The sequence below is a fragment of the Motacilla alba genome, chromosome 2, assembly GCF_015832195.1.
Source record: "Motacilla alba alba isolate MOTALB_02 chromosome 2, Motacilla_alba_V1.0_pri, whole genome shotgun sequence".
Classification (NCBI taxonomy): Eukaryota; Metazoa; Chordata; class Aves; order Passeriformes; family Motacillidae; genus Motacilla; species Motacilla alba.
Genome location: NC_052017.1, coordinates 98,417,124 through 98,444,200, shown reverse-complemented (window position 1 = coordinate 98,444,200; position 27,077 = coordinate 98,417,124). Strand labels below are relative to the sequence as shown.

At 37.7% G+C, this 27,077-nt stretch overlaps 1 long non-coding RNA gene across 1 annotated transcript in view; it reads right to left on the bottom strand.

The window, feature by feature from the left end:
* LOC119698186 overlaps positions 1-27,077 on the bottom strand; it is a 48,469-nt gene that overhangs the window by 4,155 nt on the left and 17,237 nt on the right. Inside the window, exons 4-5 of the long non-coding RNA XR_005256084.1 lie at positions 10,305-10,470; positions 3,593-3,702 (exon numbers count right to left, since the gene is read on the bottom strand). This is a non-coding gene — a long non-coding RNA (uncharacterized LOC119698186). The remainder of the gene's footprint in view (positions 1-3,592; positions 3,703-10,304; positions 10,471-27,077) is intronic.

Sequence of the window (27,077 nt, the reverse complement as noted above, 5' to 3'; positions counted from 1 at the left end):
CAGTTTAAAAATCACATTCTAGGGTGGTTTTTTATTATGTGTTAGGAGACTATCCTTGTTTAACAATGCTTATTTCAGCTAAAACAAAAGAAAAATAATTTGCATCTTATCCATTATGGATCTGATCTGGAGCTTGTGGAAATCATCCATTTAGTAAACCAGCATGGTCTCTGGGTCAGGCTGCATATAAAGAAAGAAAATGCCTCTGGCTCCAAGAATTTTTTTTTTTTTAAGATCCTGTAAATCTTGCAGATCAGAAATAGCAGCAATATGATATACTGACAGAATTTAATTTACATATTGAGAATGTGAAGCTGACTTATCAGATGCTGAATCACAAAATAAATAAAACAGTGAGACTTAAGAAATAAAATCATAAAGCTTTCTCTTAAGTCACCCTATTCATTAAGTGTAAGATAGTGGCCAATTCCAGATTTATGATGATTGCATATTTCTATTTCTACTTATTCAATTTTTTTTCTGATGGCAATATGTTTATAAGTGGGTTTGCTTGGTGGGTTGCATACAATGGAGTGCATTCTACTTTCAGTTGCCTATATTTGTTTTAAACATATATCTATTTAAAAGGAGATCAGCATTATTTAATTACACTCTATTCATTACTTTCTGCCCACTGCTTTAATCAACATCCTGGAAAAAAACACTAAATATTTTTGAACACAGCAGGCATTCACCCTACTGAAGACACAGGGAAGGATATGCCTAATTTTCATTCAGTTTAAACAGGAATGACTGACTATTTAACAATGACAAAACTATCAGGAAATAGTTTTGAGTAGTACACTACTTTTCCATTTTATTCATGCTTAGTAATTGTAAGTGAATTTACTCAAACAATTATCACTTAAGTGTTGGTATTAGCATCCAGGTTTTGAGAAATCTTCCCTAACAGTCCAGAATGGAATATACCACTTGCTGTTTTGGAGTTAAAAGCAGAATAGGAAACAAACCTTCAGCATACTACTAACGAAACAGAGTGGGATTGAAATTGTTGTAATAAAATTGCCAAAGGGAGTAAGTTCTCAAGCAAATCAGGCATCGTTCAAATACTAAATCTTGTTTTGCATTCCAGCAAGCAGAAAAAACAGGGAGATGCAACAAAGAAAACAGACATCATCTTAGATTAGTCCAACGTAAATGAAAGAAAGAAAGCAAGCTGAAAATTGTAGAAGAGTTGATTTCACTACATGTTTATGTTAATAGGGTATTTGACTTTTGAATGCTTCATAAACCTTGTTATGTTCAGTGCTATTTGAGGTAGTAAAGCAGCTGGAACTCTGCCAGAAGCTTTAATTGGAATCAGCTTAGCAGGCGCTGACAAGGTTTCCTAGTGTTTAGTTTCAACCTTATAATAAAAATGCAAAATTATGTGCTATGTATTTTCTGTTCCTCTTTGGTGTACGCCCATAAAGGTGAGACATAGCTGTGCTAGAAAGTAGAATTTTTTTTTCTCACATGCCTTGGGCCAGTGTTTTAACAGGGCAGCATGAGTAGTGTTGCTTATAATTAGATGTTTCCTCACAAAGGAGGCTGCAGAAACTCACCATAGAGCTCTCCTTTTTTGTACATCTTGGTTATTGATTAGGCCAGTGTGTCAGATGGCCACAATAACACCAGAGGTGTTAGCAGTATGACTAGGGAATGGGATCAGAGGGCATCACCAAAGAAATATCAGAGGAGCAGTCTGATTACACTCTTCATCTAACAATATATAAGAGGGCTGCAGACCAGGGCATCTTGGCATACAGAAGTAAGGGATTATTGTTTTGAGGAGCCAGCCCTGCAGGCTTATCCATACAGAGGAATCTGAAAAACAAAATTTTGTCCCAGGAAACAACTGCACTGTTTGAGCCTTTGAAACTGATTAGAATCTTTGATTCAGGACTATTAAAAAAAAGATTATTCATTCATTATCTATAGCTACAAATTAATAGATTAAAATTTTTTTTTCTCCCCTCAGATTGTCTGCATGATCTCTTGGAATTCTATACTTGATAAATGTAGGTCATAGAGATATGTAACAAATATAGATAAATGACTTTCACCAAGGTTGTTAAGACAGGAATGAATCCCAGGATAATGTTACATTGTCAAGAGGCCAAAAGTAGTCAAGAAAGTCATGTCTGGGAAACATAGCTTTCAGAGTTTTAATAGAAAATCTTCACCTTGGGAAACTTCTAGTTCACAGAAAATACCACCCACCCTGTCCAGCCCCATCCCATGAAGCCATTCTTTGCAGGCTATTTATAGTGTCACTACCAAACCTCACTACAAACTGTATTCAATGTAGTTCCTCATCAGCTTCAATGTTTAAATACATAAAGTGAAAGCAAGAACAAGAAACAGCAAAAGCCATGTTTGTTTGCTATTTGTAATTACTTTGAAATATCATGGCTGAGTAGCACAAAGGTACTGACTGAGATAGAAATAATTTTTCCAGGCCAACAGAAGTTTTATAAACTTGCTCCCAGACACAGATTCAGGTTTTGCAAGGATCTGTAATCTCAAACCCATAAAGGCTATTGAGTTCCTTGGCCCGGGGGTTTAAGGGAAAGGCAGATGATTTGACAATTTGTCAGAAGCTCAGTGCTGCAGTTGAACAAATACACCTGTAAGGAGTGCAGTGCTTCAGGATGTGTAGGGGCTTCCTTTGACCTGAGCTTATTTTCAGCTTGCTTTAGGTATCATAGCAATTGTCTACCAGTCAGGTGCCTACTGCCTAAATATGCCTTAGTTTTTCACTTTTGCACAGCACAGTGCATAATGCTGATTAACAGAGAGTAGTAATAACTAGCAATTCTATGCAGACTGAATTCTTTATGACCCTGGAATAAAAATGGGCTGTGAGACAGCATAGGCATAGGAGGATACAGAGACTTTAGACTGTGAAAACCCATAAATCTTCATGGTCAGTCACTGCTTATTAAAGGGATGCAACCCTGAGAGACAGGTAAATCTGTTCTAAAGTTAGCAAAAATGATGGAAGAGCAAGTATAATGGGGAATTCATAACCAAGGAACAAAGTGAGAGAGAGGCCATTCTAGTAGATAATGTAAAGAACTCAGTGACAAGTGGATTGAAAATTGAGAACAGAGGTAACCCCAATCCATAACTGTGGATTATTTCCACTATCATCCTGTCAGAGGTTGGCATGCTGAGGAATCTTTGTATCTCTCTCCCTGATTCTTTTTGAGGAAGCCAGTGGGGCCCTGGAAAGTGAACACAGAGGAAATATACTTTTATGTTCAAAATATGTAGCAGTATGATAAAGAATTTTTTCCAGTAATAATTAGGTAATTCGGACTATGACTTTTAAATTGCAACTGCAATAGTAACTGTTTATTGTTCATTTATTAGGCAGTTAAGACTTCAATTAAACTAACAATACATTTTGACTCTGCATACAAGTTATGGCTCTTTTCTTTGCCCAGAACAACATTCTGAAAGTATGAATGAATACCATATGTATGCACCTTGCTTTCTCTAAAGAAATACACAAGTCTGTGGAAAAAGGAAAATAAAGACTGTATTTGAAAACTGGTAAGAACATATGGCTGTTTATTTATCATACCTTTGACATTAAAGATCATCCACTGGCTATCCCAGCTGCTGTTCTGTTCAATCTCATACTTGTTATGATTAGTAATTTTACATGTTTAGTTGTTTTTCAGGAATCTCACTCTGCAGGAAAATAAAGTGAAAGTAAAACAATAAAATACTCCCATCTCCTCCAAAGTTAGAAAATAATTTGTCCCAGTCATCTGTCTTTTACTAAAATTCTGTTCTGAGAGATTACTGAAGCTCCACAAAATAAAAGAAAAAAGATTTCGGTTTCTTTTTGCAATTTTCAACAGATGTCCTAACAGACTCTCATGGTAAAAAAATGGTTGTAAGAAATCAAGTCTCACCAGCCCTTGTGATCCTTGCATGAGGTTGGTAAGCAAGCAGCAACCAGAAGCTAGGTTTTGTTTATGTTCTGTTTGCCCTGTTTGGTGCAGACTTTTTGCTTCCCTTTCCAAAAGGGCAGTTAAGAGCAATCAATATCACTGGACCCACTGTTTTTTTGTTCTAGAATGCTCTGTAGAGAGCATGGAAGCAATCTTCTGTGTTCAGCAAATGTCTGATGGAGTTCAGTATTTTCCATGGCTATATTCATACTTAATTCAGGAGCGCCTTCCTTAGCATCAAGTAAAAACAGGAAGCAACATTGTTCTCATCAGTGTCTAATTCCATATTACATCACTTGGTTTTCAGACTCTCCAAAGATAAATCATATTCATACACTTTTATCTGCAATGCTATAACTGCATTACAATGGGAATGAAATTTCCTTCTTTAAGTGGCAGAAATTATTTTAAAGACAAGAAAGGGTTTGATTGATGGCCTAAAATCATTCTCCTGCTTCAGAGAAACAAAGCTGAAGAGTGTTGTCCAGCTGAGCAGCTGACAAGTGATAAGCAAAAGTTTAACATCTAGCAACTCTAAGATTATGAAAAGCTGAACATCTAGTATCTACCAGTAGGTAGCAGACAAGGTTGAGCAATAGGAACCGAATGAAGGGGAAGAAAGCAGCAAACAAATTAGAGAACAAGTTTAGCACAAGTGCTGCTAAACTAGATAAAATATAGTTTGAACTCTGTATAGTTTGTATTTGCTTGTTCTGTTTTTTTAAGGAAAGGTAATGCAACTCCTAAATATTTCCCCTTCCTTGATATTCTAAGAGCATCTGGTGCACTAAATGAAGCATTTTTGAATGGTGGTAAATGATCAGCAGGCACTACACCCTTGTTCTGACCAGGACAGGGTTGATTTTTGCAGCAGCCAGGAGGGGCATGGCCATGACCCTGTGGTTATTCCATACTACCTCACGCCATGCGGAATGGACAGAGAGAGGGTGTGTCCCTTCCAGGGTGGGCTGGTGTCAGAGTGTGTGGTTGTGTGGTGGCAGGTTCCACACAGGGAGCATTGTGTGTGAATTGTTTGCCTGCCTTTTACACTGTTATTAATATTGCTGTTACTGCTAATTTTTTTATTTCATTCTTCTTTTTAGTGAATTGTTCTTATCGCAACCCACGATCTATTTTGTCCCTCCAGTTCTCCTCTCCATCTTGCTGCAGGGGAAGTTGTGTGGGGAGGAAATGAGAGAGCAGCATGCGGCCTGGTGTGTTCCAGAGGGAACAGTAAACTGGGGAAGGCAATTCCTTAATCATGGCACACTATAATGCCCATCTATGGAAACATGTTTGGGGGAAGCAAAAGCTTATGAAAATGGAAAAAATGATGATTGCTTTGTTTACTTCAGATTTGAGTGCTATTTATAGTTAGCTTTCTTCATCAAAAGAGTTTTGAAAGTTAATTGTGTGCATCTATTTTAAGTTCACCTATTAAAAACCTTATTTTTGCCCCTGTCAGGACAGGTAGGTTCCAAAATGGTGTAACCCATATGTCTGATGTGTCAATCATACAAAGCAATTGAATCAAGCTGTCCATCTGATGATCAGAATTTGTCATGTGAGCATTGCTGATCTGTGTCTGTGCCACTGCAAGTGCTTTTGTGACATATACTGTGTTTACTCTGTTGTTGATTGCACATGGCTCTGTGGAGGCCAGAGTATCAGGACCATAATTTTGACATATCTTTGACTCCAGACGAAGGTTTTTTGCTTGCTCCAACTCACAAAACTCTAAAAGGAAGGCTATATTATTTGGACAACCAAGGTGTAGCTATTTCAGGACATGTGCTAGGCTATACTGTCTCATACAAGAATGACCTTTGTTACTAATCTGAGTTATGAGCATGATGGAATATCTTCATTCAGCCCTCCTTCAGCCACCTTGTACGTACCGTGCACAAGAAAACCCAACTCCTTCTTTCTTCTTAAATCAATCCCATTATGTCTAAACTGACCACTTTTTATGCAAATAAAAAAGGAGTTGTAACTTTTCTAAAGGTACGAAATATTTGAGTAGGTGATATCTTTTACAAATATTAAAATGTGGTAAATTGGTCACACAGCTGATGTACAAGCATTTGATCATTCTGCCATTCCCTGCAAAGTACAATGCTCTAAACTGCACTTCAGCTTCTGAGCTGAAGGAGCTTCTGAGGAGCCTCTGAGCTTCTGTCACAAGGAATTTTTCATAGAGCCGAGGTTTTTCTTACCAAACTCTCCTACCTGTAAGGAAAGCTGACTGTTAGCAAGGTATTCCTTATTTCTAGTCAAAACCTGCCTTTTAGATATTGTGACTATATGAATAGTTATACATATGACTAGGAAAGGAGGAGCTGTGTGCGTGACCATGTGTGTGACAGAAATCTGATTGCTACCAGCATCCAGCATGTATTGGGTATTTATATTTCAAGCTATGAGGCTATGTCATACTAAAAAAAAAATCAGAAATGTAGAATCTAAAACTTACCACAGGATTAATTTTGCTAAACAAGCACATATAAAATGACTCAAGGTGAACTTCAAAGGAATTTCTATATTTAAAATGAGTTTGTGTTCTCAAGTGTATATGTGCATGGGCAATATAGTTTAGAGACTGATACATTTTGTGACATGCAAGTTACAGGAAGGGGATTCAATGTACCATTTCACGTATCATTGAGTGCTGTAAATCATCTGTGTGCTGGACAATCCAGTTGTTCATTCATCACTTCCAGCGGGATGAGGCAGGAAACTGCTGCCAGCTGTTGATATTCTGCCTTTGTTTTGAAACTCTATGCAGAGAAAACAGCTGCTTGCAGTGGGAGTTTTGGGGACTGAAAGGTGATCTCTAGTCTGAAAATCTGTGATAAATTAGGAATTGATGTTGTCTGAGTGCACATGTTACTGCAGGCTGGTTAAATAAAGGAATGTATGTTACTGAGGTAAAGTCCACAATTGCATTTTTTTTGTCAATGCTTTACAGATCAATTTTGTGACAGTATTGCTGTGCCAGAGCACACACCTCAAATATTAAACAAATTCTTGAGGAGTTTATTCCCCATACAATTGAAATTTTTCAGTCTGTGGTATACGCTAAACCTGAGATCATCTCCCTGAATTATCACAAGCTGCAAAAAGATGGACGGGGTAACATACTACCTTCTTTTTACACAAAAAATAATCTTTTTAAAGTAGAGAATTATAATGCTGCTCTTTCAGAAGAATGAGGAAAGTAAAGTAGACAGGACAGCTCTGTGTAAAAAGGAGCAGATGTGAACTGCTAGTCCTGATTCTGTTTAATCAAGTAGAGACAAGGTTCTGATAGACAGGAACAAGTCTAAAGCAAAGACTTTCCAGGTTAGAAATATTACTGCTATTTCCTTGTCTGGACATATAATGCAATGAAACCAGAAAACAAATTTGACTCTGTGTATCAGCAAGGATTTCCTATATTATAAGGGAACCATGAAAGAGGATTTAAAAGCCAATCTTTCTTTCTTCCTCTTATCACAGGGCTTGCAGAGGCGCTCTATTTTTCTTTCTTGTCCAGTTCTAAAGGGACTTGATGGCCCTTTGCATTCTGGATGGCAGAGGTGTAAATACAAGTCACTTAAACCTGTGTCATCTTTCAAAGTTGCCAGGCATTGTTCTTTTCGTTATTGTTACACACTGCTCACAAACACTTCTGTTTGGTTTCTTTGTAATTTTCTTTAGTTTGCCAAAAGACCACAAAAAGAATTCATATTGCAACAGAACTGAGCTATTTAAAAATATTGCATATTTACCAGTAATATGAATAGGCAATTTTAGTACAGTCACCTAATGCTAGGATTTTCAAAACAATGTGGAGCATAATTCCTTTAGACTGCCTAGAAAATCCCAGCCTGGGATCTTAGCAGCATACAGAATATATTAAGAATACAGATATGTCTGGAGATTCTCATAGTTATATACAAGCTTTATAAAGCATTTTGCTCAATCCCAGGAATTGGTTTAAGTGGTTCACAGACTTTGCAAGGCATAAATTGCGCTCAGAAAGTAAAGGGTTTTTTTCCACAATAATTTTCCTTCTTGGAAAATATCTTTAGTGCAGAATGAAACTTACTGCCTATGTCTCCCTTTTGTGTATCTTCCATAAACTTCAGACAACCCTCTTCTGAAATAATCTTATCTCTTCAAAAAGTGATTGCTATAGCCCTCTGCTGGGGTAGAATTATCTAACCTTTCTCATCAAATCTCATTATTTTAACAGATAGGGCAGTGTCTAATTGTCTCCACACTAAGAACCCTTGCTAATCAAACATTTTAAAACCACTTGGCTGATTCTTTGATAAAGACTGAAAGAATCAGCAAATCTTTGGGAGAAGTCAGCAGGTATAACCAGTATGCCTATTTTTCAGGCTTCCATTGAGACTTATCATTCCTGTGCATCAATTTTATGAGCATCCATGTGTATGCTAAGTTATTTTGATCAACAGTTGTCAGGGTGAGAACAAAGATATAAAAATACACAAAAATTTACAGAGAAGTTATGTTGTAGAATACCTGTTACTTAAACTCAAGATGTCCTTGACATTTAGATTCAGTGCTCTTTCAAGATATTATAGGCAGGATTCCCAGGGAGTCAGTCCTATATTCTACAAAACTACAGATCTACGGCTGTGGGGTAGGAGTTAGCTGGCACCCAGAGACCAAACCAGTGGGGTCTGGTCTGGTTGCCCAGGATTTTCCATGATTTGTGGCAGTTTTGTCAATCATTAGCCTCCAAACCACTTGCCATAGAGCTGATGTAAAACACAATTTAAATCTGGGATATCCTTGTATAGGCTCTGTCCCAGAGGCTAAAGGCTTTCAGATTCCTCTCTCAAACAAAGTCAGAAACATGTTACTTCTCATTAGGATGGATTTTCTAGCTCCAGGCAATGCTCTGGTCTACTTCAGAGCAGCAGGTAGGTGACTCTGGCAACAGCTGCAGGAAACTCATGCTCTGTGTGAATAAAAAAAGGTCAAATATCTAGGCCCAATTTCCTCTGAAGTAAACCAGAAATCTTACTACCAATTTACACACTTCTATTAAAGCTCTGTGGTCCTTGGATGAAAATCTCTGCATATTATTACATTATCTTTGTTCCATGCATTTGTCAAGGCCTGAATTCAGCGCAGCAGCATGCTTCCTTAAACACTGATGATTGCACAGTGTCTGGTACTCCTGAATTAATTCAGAATTTCTGTTTTTAAAACCAATTCCTCCCCACATTCATTAAAAAGAATCCTAAAAACAAAACAAGCAAAAATGCCCTCACCAGGCAGTCAAAAGCCTTAGTACCAAAAATGACAAATACATTTGGAAGTAGTGCTAATCAAATTTGGACTTTATGACTGAAGAATGGATTTTCTGACTGACTTAATCTAAGAAAGAAACCCTGAGGAGACATGTGGGTGACTACTGCACTGCGTTTTTCATCCTGCCATGTAAGTTTAAGGAAAGTTTAATTTTTTGTATGCTCTTTGTTGAACCTGCTAAATAGAAACAGTCTGCAAAGGGAATAAATCTAACAAAATTATAATGTGGTACCAGGATTTTCTTTAAAGATGTATTTTTTCCTTTTAGCAAGCTTATCCTGGAGCATTTTTGTCAATGAGTATTGCCACCTTTCATCTTCACAACCTCGTTTTTTAGGGCTCGTCCAATACTTTCACTTTATAATAATTTTTAAATTAATGAAAATTATTAGTTCAGTCTTAAAATCATAGCCAACCAGTGCTTCACTATGATATGTATACTTCATCCTCATGATGGCCTTGTGAAACAGATAAATAATCTGGATCTATACTAAGGATGGGAAAGGTCACATACACAATACATATGGACCATGTTCCAAGACTCCTAAGTTAGCACTGATTTAATTGCATCCTAACAAGAAATACCATGTAAAGCTAATTGGCTGGTCCCAGTGCAAGAAGTTTGAGTTGCAGAACCAGAAAGTTATTCTGTAACCCATTATATTGTTATCTGGTATGAAGAGTACAGGTTTCTTCAGGAGCTTTAGCTGAATTTAATTGGAGTGGTCTGAATTCTAACCTATGATGCAGACATGTCTTGAGATGTGAAAAAGAAAGACTTAGCTCCATAAAGGAGCATAAGATATATGACTATTTAAGTGGAAGTTAGGCACTCACAATCCTGTGAGGATCAGGGTCTTTCTGATCTAATCATGGTCCTATAGGCCAAGAAGAGAACTGGTTTTCACCACCGATTCCTGAAGTTATTACTGCTGTCACCAGAACATCCAAATGAGATTTTCCTTCCAAGCTGTTTTGGCAGAGGAATCTATCAATGAAGGAGCTTACCTGCCTTTGACACTCTCCAACTTGACTGTTCCTGCTGCTGTTGAAATCATCCCTAGGAATGTGTCATACCATGGCCACTTGTTGAAGAAAGCTTGCACATCTTTCCTGACATCAGACATGGGCTGGTTTGGTAGCACTGCATGGAGAGTGTTTGATCTGAACATGTCTGCAATGGTACAAAGGTACAAACCAGCCAGCTGGAACCATAAAAAACCTGAACATAACAGTTTTGCTGGGTCCACCCTCAATATGGAATATTTTTATGGACTAGCAGCAGAGCAAAGAATAGAGACTAAAATAATAACACACCCCCCTGCCCCTCAAACCCCAAAGCATATTAGCTTTGATTTTTTTGTTAAATTCAGACCCATTTTTTCTGCAGTCTTATTTTTTCCTTCTCCAAAACAACATTGCCCTTATTGCAGTGAAACAAAACAAATGAAAGATTACTAAGAAAAAAATGGCAAAAAATTTCCTTTAAATTTTTTTTTCTACCTCTTGATACAATAATTTCTCCACGTGATCTGGATTTGGTAAGACTGCCAGAGGAATGACCTTGTTCCGTGCTTCAGTTTATGTTTTCATCTTCAAGAATTTGAGGTGGCTTATGAGCCAGGAAATATAAAATATGAGAACACATCTTAAAGCAAATATATTTCTTTTATGGAATAAATAGAAAATTGCAGCTTCTTATATGGCAGTAGCCCTAAGTTATAAGAGTGTAATAAAATCAAACCTGAAATTTCCAGTTTTATGTTATATTTTTCTCTTGTCAGAGAGAAACCTAATAAGAACTGCCTTTGGTAGAAGGCATCTAAAAGAAAAGCAAATGAAAGGGGAAAGTAAGTGTGGGCTTTTATTTATTTATTTGTTTAGTATTGTTGTGAAGACTTTCATTGTTTACATTATTTTATTGAGGGCAAAAATGCTTTTCAGTACAGCTAGAGAAAAGTGCCTGTCATACCTGCTCTTCAAGTTCTGTTCAGTGCACTCAAAGCCAGAGCACAGGAAGCCATACAGAATATAACAGACCTTCTTCCGCAAAACAAATTCAGAAGTGCTTTTTTAAGGTGTTAGGGGAAACATGGAGTGGATGTAGCGAGTTAGACCTCAGTATTTCTTTGCTGCCTATTTTTCCAAAAAACATTACTTCTTGGGGAAATCTCTGATTCAGAGTGAAAACCTTATAAAATTACTACCCAGAAAAATCAAGACTTTGGCTAATGTCAAGACTTGGTTGACCATCATAGCTTTAAATCTAACTTTATGCAAGCTAAGGGGGTCCTTGATAATATATGCTTATACACCTTTCTGTATGGGGACATACATATTCCAGCCAAATTTGTACCTTTAGATAGATGCCTCTCATGATAAGTTTTCCATTGCAAGATGCTCAATATGCATTTGGAATAATGTAATAAAAAGCATTGATATGCCATAAGACAGATTGTACCAATGCAAAAATGCATTGTCTGTGACCATTTTTAAAATGAGAAGAATATTTATGCTTCCTCTAAATATTTTTTATGGAAATAGTAAGAATAAAACCCATTCAACTTTTATTGATACTCCTGGCCTTGGTGACTCTCCTCAGTCCACCACATGTTAGACAAACTATTGAATATTTTCTGGTTTTGTTTTTTATAAATGCAAGATGTCATTTTTTGGCCTTAAAGCCAGCATGTACATTTTGGTTTGTACTACTTTCAGCAGAATTTTGGGATGATTAGCATACCTCCAGAGTAACATATCTTTTTGTCACTAATTAGAATTTTTTCCTAAAAATTCGGTTACAGAAATATAAATGATAGGATCATTTTATCATAGTATATGGGGTGGTTTTTAGAATTTTTTAACCTAAACTGAGATTAAATTCTAGATAAATGTAATATATTGGCAAATAGCAGGCCTTGACAAATGAAATTCTAATTTATATAATTCTGCATAGAAAGCTAGTTAAAATGCTAGAAAAGAAAAAAAACCAGGACAGCAGAAATGAAGACTTTAAATTAACCTGCCATGCTACAGAGTACCTCTTTTCCAAGATATATGGAAGACTGAAAGCTGACTGGTCAGAAACATATGTGTACAAAATAAGAAGGAATATTTGGTGCAAATCACGATATTATTAAATAGGGCAGTGTTCTATAAAGAAGCCACATGCATTTGAATGAGTTGTAAGATTTTAAGTGATTTAATTACCTTGTCTGATATGGACAGAGAGGAATTGGTTTGGGTGTTATGTTTTGGTGTGGAGCAGAATATGACATGAGTGCTTTGGCAGGCATCATGCTTCCTTTGACCAGCAATATTTCACTGTCGCTTAAGCAATGTCTTTCCACTGAGAGGCAAATCTTGAGCTCTGACTCCCTTTTAGTTAATGCCATCAGTTCTTGGGAAGAGAGGTTTTTCATATGTTGCCAGCCCCAGTGTGGGCATTCATCTTCCACTCATCTCAGTGTTTTCATCTCTGTCAGATGTGTAAGGTATTCTTATGATGCTGGTAAATCTAATGTTGCAGAAATGCCCAGTGCTCTGTCAGGACTGAAGCTAATTTGTGTTTCAACAGCATCTCACTGAGGTGATAGTTCTGAGGAAAAATTATATACCAATCTCTCTTTTTCCTTACTTTGTTTTGTATCAGTAATAACTCTGGGGTGACTCTGACAAAAGAGCTAAGGGAGGGAGAGCTGTGGGTGAAGCAATAAGCACACCCTGTTGTGCACTGAAGGAGGTAACATCTGTCCCGTGAGGGCTGATCCTGGCCCTATATCACCCACTGGATGAAGTTATCTTTGTGAAAATTTAATCAGACTTACAAGGGACATGAAAATATGAGCATGAAACCAGTACAAGATGCCTTTTTTTTTTTTTTTTTTTGTCCCCACAAGAATATGTAAAACAGAGATATGAAAAAAAGTAATTTCTTAGCAGTGTTTGAATCTTGTTTTAAATGTGTAAAAAAACCCCAACAGAATCGAGAAAAAAAAAGAGAGATAATTGATGCAATGTTTTAATCTCTATTAAAACCCATCACATCTACCATGTCAATGAAATTCTTGATACAATCCAATTTAAGCATAAGTTTTTCAGCATATTGATATGCAAACAGTTTTGAAATGTGTATATTTGTGACCGTATAGACTGAAAATCTCTTTCCCTGTTTTTTCAGATTACTGAATCTATTAAGTTAGAAAAGACCTCCAAGATCATCAAATCCAATCTTGCTCAATCACATCAACTAGATCGCCACATCCAACCTTTCCCTTAAACACCTCCAGGAATGGTTACTCCAGCATCTCCCTGGGTTGTCCCTTCCAGTGCTTTCTTGACAACCTTTTCTATGAAGAAATTTATCCTAATGTCCAAACTGAACCTTTCCTGGCGTGGCTTGAGGCCATGTCCTTTTGTTGTTACCTGAGACAAGAGGCCCCTACCTTGCTAAAACTTCATTTCCAGCAGTTGTAGAGAGTGGAAAGGTCACTCCTGATCCTCCTCTTCTCCAGGCAAATCAAACCTAGATCCCTCAGTTATTCCTCACAAGACTTACTCTCTAGATACCTTCCTACCAGACCAACTTGAGATTAGAAATCTGAAATTTCTTTCCCAAAATAGTTTTGCCATATTAGAAAGTCTCTTCTGAAAGTCACAGATGTAATAGAAGGTGTATCTTACACTTTTCTGACATGCATACTAGAGCTCTGGAAAAGTAGAAGAATGCCACAGTAGAAAATTAATTTCTTGATATGACTTTGTTGTAAAGTTTAGACAGTCCTTAAACTGATTTTCTGTATCTTCCAGTCATCCCACCTTACCTTGTACTAAGGGAGCTTGCTATATTTTCAGAGTAGTTTATAGATGGACCTTTAAGTGCAAATGATTTGATGCTGAACTGTGTGTTTGTCTTTCCTGGTAAAGTGGATGATCTAAGATTTCAGCTTAAAGGTGATATTGCAATAGAACACTGTACAAATAATAAATGATAATAATTTAGTAGAACAGTCTGAGCATGAAAAGTAGCCATAACACAGCTCCCCCAGGTGCCTCTTCCTGACTTGAAGAGTTCACCTTGAGGATGAATTGCCAGTTCATTCTCCATGCCCATGAAATTTCCAGTCTCTCTGAGAGGCTCTATTAGCAGCAATTGTGTTTGTAATTTGTAGACATGTCAATCAACTAATTTCATATAGACCACTGAACAATTATTAGAATGCAACAATTTGGATTTTTACTGACCCAGGCTGAATTTCAGCTGGTAATTTACATCTGAAAGACTCCATATGGTATTAACAAAGTCCCCGAGCCTGCAGTTTCCAACTGTTTATTTAATTCAGGTATGCTTATTAGTTTTAACACATTCACACAGTCTACACAACTTAGTTTGTAGATCTGCATGGATAAATGCCATTGACTTGCTAATGCACGTGGAAAGCATATTTTGCTAAATTAATTTGGTAGGCTTAGGACATTAATCAAAAGTGGAAGCAATTTCAGAACCTTCAGTTTCTTTCCTCTTTTGGCTGTTCCTTGTCTTCAGAGTGTGGGCTTCAATTCTCCACCTCTGGAAGTGTTGCACAGAATTACAGAATGCTTGGGGTTGCAAGGGACCACTGTATATAATCTAGTCCACCCCCTTTCTAAAGCAGGTTCACCTGGAGCAGGTTGCACAAGTTCACATCTAGGTGGGTTATTAATATGTCCAGAGCAAGAGACTCCACAATCTCTGGGCTGCTTGTTCCCATCCTGTGTCACCCTTGAAGTGCTCACCCTTCATGTCCTTCAGTTTGTGCCCATTTCCCTTGTCCTATTGCTGGTCTGAGCTGAAAAAAGCCCATCCCCATCCTCTTGACGCCGGCTCTTAAGAGGTTTGTATGCATTGATAATATCCTCTTTATGCATTGAAAAGCCATCTCTTCAGGCTAAACAGCCCCAGCTCCCTCAGTCTCTCTTCATTAAGAGAGCTGACCCAGCTCCCTGATCATCTTTGTAGCCCTCCACTGGACTTGTTACATGTCTTTTTTGTACTGAGGAGCCCAGAACTGGGCACAGCACTCCAGATTTGGCTTCACCAGGCCTGAGTGAAGGGGCCAGATCACCTCCTGTGACATGTTAGCAGTGCTCTTTGTGCAGCCAAGGATACCACTGGCCTTCTTGGCCACAAGGGCCACTGCTGGCTCACGGACAGCTTGTTGTCCACCAGGGCCCCCAGGTCCTTCTCTGCAGAGCTGCTTTCCAGGATATCAGCCCTAACCTGTACTGGTATGTTGGATTGCTATTTCTCTTCAGGACCCTGAAAATTCCCTGTGTTGAGCCTGATCAGGTCCCTCTCTGCCTAAACCTCTATCCTCACATGGATACTTTTGCCCTCATTTTTGCTGTGCTGTCCAGCCTGACTCTCTGTCCAGCCACATAAAGGTTGAGGCTCCAGCTTGTTCCTGAAAGCCCTGGTATGTGGAAGCTGTGTGAATTTACCTTTCTTGTGGCCTAGACTGTGGGCCCAGGGCCCAGCAGCTGCTTTCTAGGAATCTTCCCTGAATCACATAGAAGTTTGTCCCTGGACATGGAAAATGTGAGAAGGTTCAGAGGTTCCATTTTGCTTGAGTAGATGCTGTGCAGTTTAAATAACTGACTTAACCATTTGTTCAAGGTTTTAGTCCTTGGGGAACTGCTAAAATATTTGGACACCTGGGAGCACGTGAATACTACTGGCTTCCCTAATGCATTTATCATCAATGCTTTTTCTGGGATTAACAACTTCAGCTAAGAACTTGCATAATATCAGATTTTATGAGAAGTTCTCATTCTTGCCTAGCTAGAAAAACCACAAGGGAGCAGCCTTTCTTAAGGTTTCTCAGGCTTTTTGGTTTTTCACCAGTAAGTATAGAGAGGCACAAACAAATAAAGTTAAGGTAGACCTTTCCATGCATATCAGATATTTCAACACTTGACAGTGGGAAATTCACTTTGTTTTATTTTATTTAAAGGCAGTGCTCAGTCTTGCATGAGACAGAGTGTGTTCAGCCCAGACCTACAAGAGCTAATCAGCATACTAGGAATTAACTAGGAGACCAAGTGCTATGCTGCATTAGCCTGGGGGCTTAGGGGGTGCTTTACCCCAGTAAAGTTAGCCCCACAAGGACTTGGGAGGAACTTGCCTCCATCAAACGGTGAGGAGTTCAGATAGCCAGGTCCAGTTCATAAGTGTAATTCTACTTCTGGGAACTGCAATGGGCTCTGCACTTCACTGACTGCAGGAACAAGACATAAACTTCCTCCTCCCTGACCTCTTTGACTATCCAGAAGCTTTGCTACCGTTGAAAAGACACAAGCACTGCCAGAAGTCTTGTCCAAGCAACCTGAACCAAATCTGCACGACAGCCAGAGTCAGCAAAATACTGGAAAGAAGGATCTCATTCTCATGCAAATGTCTTGAGAAAGAGAGAATCAGAGAAGTGAAATATACATAAAATGTGATATATAACAATAGTTTCTAAAAAGAACATTTTTCAAAGTTTTCTTGAGCTGTCAGCAGCTGTTTAAATTTGCTCAGAAGCAATGGGGCAAAATGAAATCTTTTTCATATATGATTATTTTTATATTTTCAGGGACTTTTTTCCCCACAGGTATTATCTAGTGACACACAAGATAATGCACTGGGTCCAGGCAGAAACACTGCAAAAAAGATCAAACATTTCACTTCATCATCTTCAAATACTTTCATGCTACCATGGGCAAGAAGAATAGAGGAAAAGAAGCAAAAGGACACTTTAAAAAGGATTGAGGAAAGAAAGAGTTTATACACTGAGCTGCCACAAATTACTGCCAGTAAAGCTGAAAAATCCCCAAATGCTGAAGATGTAGCAGTCTGGGAATGCAAGTAGAGATTTAAACTTCAATGAACAATCCTACCTCCCCCTATGCTTGCTTAGAGAAACATAGTCCCTACTGTTCACCCATTAGTCTTGGGAGGAAGAGAAATATGCAGGTGACCTATATATAAAATATACATGATTATACAAGTATCGTCTATCTATGTGTGAATGCAGTAATAGAAGTATTGAGGGCCAAGGCTCATCTGCTTCACTAAAAAATTATAAAGAAATTAAAAAATTTAAAAAACCTTAAATGTCACAACTCACAGTTAAGGTATGATACAGAAAACTTCAGGTGGCCTTTTTATAAGTTTATGTTCTGTGTCATGAATTTAGAGTGTCACTTTTTTTAACAGGTGAATAATAAGCGTTCCTAATAATGTCCTTAATATTTCATAAAAATGGTAAATGCTTATTTCTATCATGCTGACCATTTTCATCAGGATAAAGCATCACTAATTCTCCATCTTTACCCCTGTAACTTATGATTACTCTCTACTCTACTCTGTATTTAATTTTATTTAACATCTCAGAACTCCTTTATACAAGGAAGTGGGTATATATATATATATATATATATATATATATATATATATATATATATATATATAGTATGTATGTATATAATAAAACAATGAGGACTTCACACCACTTTCCAGTTAGGCTTAGTTAAGAAATGTAAGAAGCTTTATGAGAAAACCCATTTTGTGAAAATTACTTAGCCAATTGGAACATTAAAGAAATTAAATGGTGGTCAGCCACCTCCCACCTCAATTTTTACATGCTTATTGTGACATACTGAAACTGTTCCTTGTCACTAAGAGATAGTGTCAGTGAGTGTGTGATGATTTCAGCATCATTTGGCATGACAGAAACTGTATCAAACCTAATTCTCAGTCAAATATAGGAAGGGTAAGAAGATCTTCCTGCAAAGAGAGCTGTTTCAAATGCTGTCTTAATAAACCATAAAATTCTCAGGCTGTTATTCAGTGGCTCTTCTGCTTTTTATAACGCAACCATTTTCATAGCTATTATTTCTTCAAAATTAATTAAGATTGTGCAAAAAAGCTTGCTATACATAGAAAAACATGCTTTTGGTCCCCTTATTCTAAAAGAACTGGCCAAAAGATACTGTGGAGTAAGTTTGAAAATGCCGAGAGAGGAGTGAACTGCAGAGACAGGTTCATGCAGTGTTTAGCTTCCCCACCTCCCATGGGACAGTGATCAGATGAAGACAAAATGGTATCAAAGGAGCACAGTTGTTCTTTTTCTCATTTTTTAAATTTAAAAAGAAAATAAAATTCTTTCCTTGTAGTGGGCTTAAGGAAGTTTGACCCATTAAGTTCTTTATCTGTCAATTTGTTTTTTCTAATATTACCTGACAGATCTCTAAAAAAAGAAGAAAGGTCAGAGGCAGGAAATTGTGTCTTGGTCTCAGCCTGCTACCACTGTTGCAGCAGGGAAGGAGGGTATTAATGGCATTAATTAATGCAGGAAAGAAAGATCCTGTGAGGGCCCTGCCACTAGGAAGATAGTGTGTGATATTGGCCCTGACAGTGGGCTGTTAGTAGCTGTTGGAACCCAGGACATCCCTCTAGGTGTCCAGAGCCTCTGGCAGGATGGCCAGAGCCGCTGGCAGAGGGCTCTGAGACCCTGGCATGCAGCCAAAGACACGTGGGGTTTTGATCTTAGCCCATGGAGCAAATTACCAACTCTGTATGAAGAATTACAAGCCACACACGCAAGTTTAGGTATTGTAGTAGAAGTAATCACAAAGTGAAAGGAAGGATTTTTGAGTGCTGTACAAGGGGGTTTTAAGCCTTGTACACAGGGGTCCAAGTTTTGTACATGGGGGTCAGGATGGAGGGATTTGGGTATCCTCCTTTCTCCTTCCTAACCTCTGTGTCTTTGGTGATGCTGGCACTCACAGATTGGTTTAGAGTAGAAAGTCACCATTCAATATAGATAGTAGGCATTGGGGGAAAGGTATAAACATGTAACACGTAATGTATGATATAAAAGATGGCACCAGCCCCCTGGGAGGGCAGTGTGCCTTTGTCTGACCTGCTGAATGGGCCACAGCACTTCAGGAAAATAATCTTTTAGATAACCAACAATAAACAACCTTGAGACCGGACAAGAGAGGGCTACTGAATCTTTCTTTGAAGGCACCGGTTGGAGGAGAGACTTTTCCATCTTTCAGGGTCACCCCAATCCGGGGGTGAGACCCCACAAGTAGCCTTCTATATACATTTTTTCTCCTTAAATTCAAATCCAGAATTATAAGAAATTTCAAAAATTATACAGAAATGACATCATTGTAAGAGGGCCACATGTTGAACCTCTATGCACACTGTTTTTTTAAAATATAAAAAAGAAATCAATAGTTTGATGATAGAAAGCTGCAATCCCAGCTGTATTTCCAGATTTTGTATTTGATAGCCACAAGCTGCAGGACAGTGTTTGTGACAAACCTGCATTTTGAGAAACCTTTCAAAGACATGACAAAAGTACAGCCTGCTTTTTATAGCCTCCAGCAATACCATCTCACGCTCTGATCTCTCTAGATTTTACATGCTCTGGTAGGCAGGTTGAGTGCTTGACTTACAAACTCCAAGGAAACCCAAAACACTGCTAGTGACTGTGCTGGCTGCTGTGCAGTTACCACTGCCTTTGTTCAACACTGAGCCTGTCACCTGATGTATTTGTAACAAGCACTGACTTCTGGAGTAAAGGCTCCAAGTCAAGTTCCTTAATCACTCAAGGTCTCCTAAGGACCCTACATCAGGGAAAATACAATTTTTAATATACTGTTGATTTATATTCTTCCTGCATCTATTTTCAGAGGCAGAACACTTTAGTCCCTGTTTGAAGCTCTTCTCATGTGGTGTCTGCTACATCATATTGGTTCTCTGATTTATGCAGTGGAGTTTGGGAGACAGAATTGCTCATAAATACTCTTCAGTTTCTTCAAGTGTCTGGAATTAGCTTATGATTTAATATTTATAAAATATTTTAGAATCTCTGAGAAAGGTTCTATAGAATTCACTTCTAGAGGTTGTTTCAGATATGGAAGGTCAGGCCATGGCAGAAAAGAGGTAAGAGAGTGCATACATAATTTCAATGGATGTATCACAATTAAAAGTCTTTGTTAAAGGGAATCCTGTGGCAACCTGAAGATGAGGAAGGTGACACCTCAACCAAGCCTAAAATAAATTTAAAGGATTTACAAAAGCATATCTTATGCATGCTTGAAATGTTATGACTCTATGAGCATGATACAAATTGTTGTGGCTAAACCCTGGCCAGCAGCCAAGCCCCACAAAGCCACTTGCTCACTTCTCCACCAGGGAGATTTGAGATAGAATTAGGAGGGTAAAAGCTGGAAAACCCGTGTGAAATAGAGACAGTTTAAGAGGGAAAGCAAAAGCTGAGCACACAAGCAAAGCAAAACAAGGAATTAATGCATCACTTCCCATGGGCAGGCAGGTGTTCAGCCACCTCTGGGACAGCAGGGCCCCATCATGTGTAATGGTGACTGGGGAAGACAAACCCTGTCACACAAAACATCCTCAGATTTCTCCTTCTTTCCCCACTTTTTACAGTGAGCATGATGTCACAGGGTCTGTAATATCCCTTTGGTTGGTTTGGGTCACCAGTCCCAGCTGTGCCTCCTCCCAACCTCCCAAGCAACTCCAACTTTCTCTCCAGCATGACTGGCTGGAAAGCAGAAATGGCCTTGGCTCTGTGTGAGCCCTGCTCAACAATTACAAAAACATTTCTGTATTATCAACCCTGTATTCAGCACAAATCCAAAACATAGCCCCACACTAGCCACTCTGAGGAAAATGAACTCTACTCCAGCCAAAATCAGCATATTAATTTTGCAATTGTTGATTAATAGTGAAGTGGTAGGGTTGTTCAGTTTGTTGACTTTTTTTTTAGAAAAATGCAAAAGTAAAATAGGGAAAATTAACTTAATTTTACCATCATATAGTCATCAATAGAAGGAGGCCATGCCAAATTGCTAAAAAAGTTGATATTTTAAAACAAAATGGCCAGTAACTACAGTAATTTTCTATAATCCAAATCTCTGGTTGGCAATAGCTTCAGATGGCTTCCCATGTCATGTTATAGCTGTAGTTATAGCTTAGTGTTGCTGCTGAACATTTCAATAAATATTGACTATTTATCTTTGAATGGCTGATAGCATGAAAGTCTTATTCAAAAAGGAGTCTTTGCTTTTTGCAATGGCTTTCTAAGAGGAGACTAATATAGCATAAAATATTTTTTATTATAAATACAACAGTAGAGAGATTATTGAGTCCATCATGAAATCCAGTGCTATCTGTCTCACTTATCAGAAGAAGGTCCCCACAAACCCAAAAGTTATTGCACCTTGCAGAAGCATTAATAATTTTTAAAGAAGCAGTAAAAAATACCTGAGGTGCAAGAAGAAAACAAGTGAGAACACTAAAAAATAGAGAGTCAAAGGCAGAAGACTGGAACTGGCACTGCAAAGCCACTGTATTTTTAGGTGATCTCAGCACATTAGTACAGTATGGGGAGTCCTATCCAAACCTGAACTCTGAACAAATACATATGGAGGTTGCAGTGTGTCCTCTATGGATGTTGCTAGTATTGTTCCTTTTTCTATCCAGGCTTGAAGGCTTCTCTGCTTACTACAACTCTGCATGTAAAAGCTTGCAAAAAGGAGAAGAATACTTGCCAGGTGTAGGGTAATGCTCTTAACACTCAATATTTAAAATCTCTTTGCTTTGATTATCTTCTTCCTGAAATTTCTTATACAGGTTTTAGGCAGCAGAATTGCGCTGCTAATCTAAAGCCAACACTGAGCACACGATATTGTGTTGTTTGGGACTGTCCCTATATATGAACTGGCCAGTTATGGCAGAGTCAGAACTGGGTGCCTTGGGTGCATTGTGAAGCCTAAGTGGAAACAAATTCAAGGAGTGACCCAGTGGAACAGCCACTGGTCATACAGTGATAGTTGTGCAGTTCTGGTCCTCTCCATCTCAGAGAGCATATAGTTGAAAATAGTCTGAGGAAAGGCAACAAGGATTATTAAAGATCAACATCCGTGTGAGAAACAACTAAATAAAAGAGAAGAGATCTTCTGTTTGAAAAAGAAATGAGTATAGGTGAGTTGAACAGTCCGCAATGATTTAGTTGTGGTACTCCTTGCCAGGATGTGCTGTAATTATTTAAGCTTACAAAGATCCCAGAAGAAGTTGGTGAAAGTAATGAAAAAGAAATCCTTGGGACATTTCTAAATGTATATATGATCAGGAATTACTTGAGTTGCAAAAAATTTGGAGGCAAAGGGGATACTTCAGGGGAAAGTATGTGGTAACTCTGTTCTTATACTCTTGTCAGAAACTTCAGTTTGTTCATTTTGAGAGATGGACACTGGGCTTGGAGGACCTGGTCAGATCAAAGATGGCTCTTATGGTTTTGACATGCAGTTGGAATGAAGTCACACCTTAGGCTCTACCTGGGTAGTCCAGGCTTACTAGGCTGCTTTGAACGAAGGCAGAAAGAAGCACCTATGTTGCAAAACAGCACTGAAGCATTGAATGATCAATAGATATTGCATGATAACAGAGGAAAAGAAGCAACAAAGAAAGGACCTGCAGTGGAAAAACAGGCAGTTAAAAGCAGCATGAGAGTTGAAACTCCCTGGAAATAGAAGAGTTTTAAACAGCAATTCACTCTGCCTTTGCTAGCAAGGGATGTCAGGAAAAGGCACAGTTTCAGAAAGATAGTCTTCTTTCTAACAATAGCTAGCTCTGAAGCTCTTGATGTGTTTAATAGCTTCCACTTAACTCATGTAGAATAGATTGACTGTAAAACTGCTAGGAATATTTGAAGTTTCCTATCTTCTATGGGAACATTAAATGGATGAGAAGGAATTTTATTTTTTTTAACTAATATGGGAAAATACAAGTCTTGAGTGTGGAATTGAGGCTGAAAAACCAGATCCGCAATCTGGAATGGTGGAAGGAGGTGCTAAGAAATGGTGAAAGGAATATCTAAGCAATGACAGAGTATGTGCAATATACCCAAAGACCTAGTGGAATGAGGTGAATTCACATAGTAGAATGGGTAATGTTTCCACAAAAGATAAAAAGGTTGCAATGAGGCATTCATTCATTCTAAGTTGAGCATTAGCAGGCTGTAAAGAAAGTGCTACTAGACTCATCCAGTCAGGACTAGCAGGAGAAAAACACAGATATGATTAAACAAATTAATCTTTATATATATGTTTATTATATGTGTCTATTTCTATTAAATGCATGTGTAAATTAGATACACATTCAAAGAACATACTGGAAAACAAAATTTGAATAGTATCAGAAGAAATTAGTATGCTCTTATATTAAAAGCATGCCCACCCAGAGTCTAAAAGGTATGAGAGACCAGACACTGAGTCAAAATTATCTGAAAGACCTGGTAGAAGAGAGCTGAAACTCAGTAAAGTAATAACAAAATGTAGTTGAGAATCTCTCCAAAGTGTGTACTGGTTTGCACTAATACAACACAGTGAAAACTGTTGCCTATTTATTAAGAAATATAAAATGCTACTGTGCTCCAATACATTGGGATACTTTGCCTTTTTCAAGACAATATCTGAATTTCTTTTCAATATATTGTAAGCTTTGTACTCTAAGGATTATCAACATTGGACGAACATGCTTTCCAAAGAAGCAGGGGTCTTTTATACAGCATTTGACAAAAATTTAATAGATCAAGATACTAGAAGCACCTATTGTCTGTGATCTGATAAAAATGCCTTATCTGATCTGAGAGAAATATGTGTACGCTGAGGTCCAGAATTAACAACAAGGGGGGGACCTTAAAGGAAATAATGAGAACTATTATCAAGATGAGCCTCACACAATATGATCTTCACATCTCAGAATGCAGAATGCTGTATTGAACCAGCTATTTTGCTGTTAAGTATCTGCCAGGGATAACAATCATCTTTGCCTCTCTGGCATGCATTAAGCAACAAAACCAACTGAATTTCTTGTAATTTCGCTAGTGCGTAAATGGAGTTTCATTGACCCAAATAAAAGAATGGGTCATCTTGAAAATGAATACTTTCAGAAAATGTATTTCATATAATCAGAATGATTTCTAGCTGTAAATACTATCACAATTCTTTTTAAGAATCACTCAAATTTATCTTTGAGAAGAGAATGTTTTTTTTCTTCAGAATTGAATGTGCAGGTAGTGCTCATGATACCAGAGACAGCTGCAGCTGTTTCCTGAGAACATGACAGGATGAAGCCATTTGCACCAATATGTTGGTCTGTCAGTCCTACAAAAGCAGGGTTTGAATATAGGAAAATGTAGAAATCACAGCTTTTAGGGAAGAATAGTTTTTACATTGTTTCTGGCCAAGAACTGTAAGTGAGAGCAGGACTGGTCCCTTATTTCTTGCATTGGTGTAGATAAAATTAAACAGTTTTCATTTTCAAAATAAATCCTTTTCTTAGAATTTCAGAATCCAGTCATTTATGTTTCCATTGAGAGGAACTTTGTCATGGGATAAAGGTTTAATCCCCAATACACTGTGCATTTTAATCAGTTTAAATCTTTGCCTGAGAACAGACATTTCACAATCAATGGATTTTAATAACCTTTGGGGGGAAATTGCATTAAAGGCAAGCAGTAATACTTTTCTGGTTTCCTCTTTGTTACCATTCGTTTTCTATTTTGTTATTAAGAATCTTAGCATGAGACCCAGATCTTAATTTTTTTCTCAGGCATTCATCTGTTCTTGATGATTTTTTCTCATATGAAGTTCTAATCCTCTGTTTGTGACAACATAATCATTTCCACAGCAGCTAATTGCAATATTTGTAACCACTGATTAGAACTACAGGTGGGGATATGTAGTCAGGATCTACTGAATTAAAAACAAAACAAATCCCAGACAAGCCAAAATAGATGGCAGAGAACAGAAGTGTTTTCATAACTGGGTTTCCAAAGCAACTATTTTTATTTTTGTTTACAAAAACCAGCAGATGTAGGCTGTGGAGGACTTCTCTAGACATAGTCTTTTGATAATTCTGCTTCCCTTACCATGGTTTCTTTACAGAAATGGAATGTAAGGTGATTGGAATTGTAAGTGGTTTTTTTTTTTTTCCTGAAGCAACAGAAAAAGAAATCACCAGCAAACTAATGCTTCTGTCAGTCTGAAGTCTCTTTCTGAATGATTAGAGACTAGAGCAAAGCAGAGAATTTTGCTTTTATCAGCCACTATATGTTTGCTTAGAGAGACAGTGAAAGAAGGAAATACCAAATAGTTTTAGTGGATCACTGAAGAAGGAGTTATTAATTTATAATTTGCCCTCCAAGGAATGTGCACTGTGGCAGTGTCCCATCACCAGTGCAGGAGGCAGCTGTAGCTCACCTCTATTTCCAGCCTTCTTGCCCTCCATGATGATTTTAATTGTCCTCCATGATTTTAATTATCCTTCCACCTCTAGCCAGGCAACCCTGAGGTGGATCGAGCAGAAATGAGAACAGAGCTCACCCCATTATTCAGTTTTCTAGTTCAGCAAGTAGAAGCTGCTTTTCACATTTTTCCTAGATATGCAGTTGCAACATTTTTTGATGTGTTGTATGCATTGTGGCCTGGAATTTTAAAATCAGAAATAGGTGGGATAATTACAGGAAAAAATGTTTCAGAGGCAGCAGATCAGTAGGTGACATTTTAGCCCTGAGCCTGAGGGTGGAATTTCCAGTGCATCTGGGAAACTCTTCGTTTCTGCAGTGCATTTTCTTCCTTCAGATTGCATACAGGCAGTTATACCCAGCAGGAGAGAATAAAAAGGGCTGTGACAATCTATCCCCAAGAGAAAAATAGAGTGCAGGCATCAGAACAGCTAGACCTGGCTTAGATAAAGCAAAACTATGCTTTTACTCATTATTTGTCTTAAACCTAATTCAATCTATATTTCTTTGAGAACTGAAAATGCTTATTCAGGACTATATTGCCAATATCAGACATTGAGGAGTTTTATTACTGGTTGTGGACTATGGGAGACTAGAAGATTTATTGTTAACTAGTATTTTTTTCTGGCCTATTACTTTCAACCAGCAAATAATGGTCTGTGTTAGGAATTTTTTATTAGATTGAAGCTAGAAAATATGAACAGATTCATAGCAAAACTAACTGGAAAATCACAGACAATTTTTTCCCCTCCAACTTTTATTTAACTGGCCTTTATGCCTATGAAAATCACCTCCAAATCAATACTATTGATTATATTTCAAAACTCATTATAAGAACATTTTGAAGTTAAGTGGCAGGTTATCAGACTTTGCTTTAGATTATGTTTGTCAGTACTGTATTTTAAGACATATTTTTTAACAGCATGGTTTTGAAGCTTCATTTGCCACAACTTTGAACACTTCAGTCATTGAGATATGTATTCCATGGAAGGGCACTTTATTTTTTGTGGTGTAAATAAATCTGTTCTGCTCCAGACCCACAAATGCAGAAATCTGGATATGTACTGTAAATATTTTTAATGTCAATTTGCATCTACCTGTATGTGAATCAATACAGATGAGACCATGACCCTTTTTTATGTTCACTTTCAGTGAATATTCACAGAGTAACTGGAATCAAAACTTTACTTATTAAACAGAATTTTAATCTCAATTACAGAATCTTTTGCTCAAATTTGTTTTTCCACTTATATGGAAAAGAATTTTGCTTTAATAGAAGTAGTGGACTCCTCTGATGGAAGAAATGCTCTTCAGGGAAAAAAAATTGAATATTGGGTGTATAAAAAGAAGTAATTTGAAACTGTAATTGTGAAGCAACTGAAATTGCCTTTGCCCCATAATAGATTAAATCAAC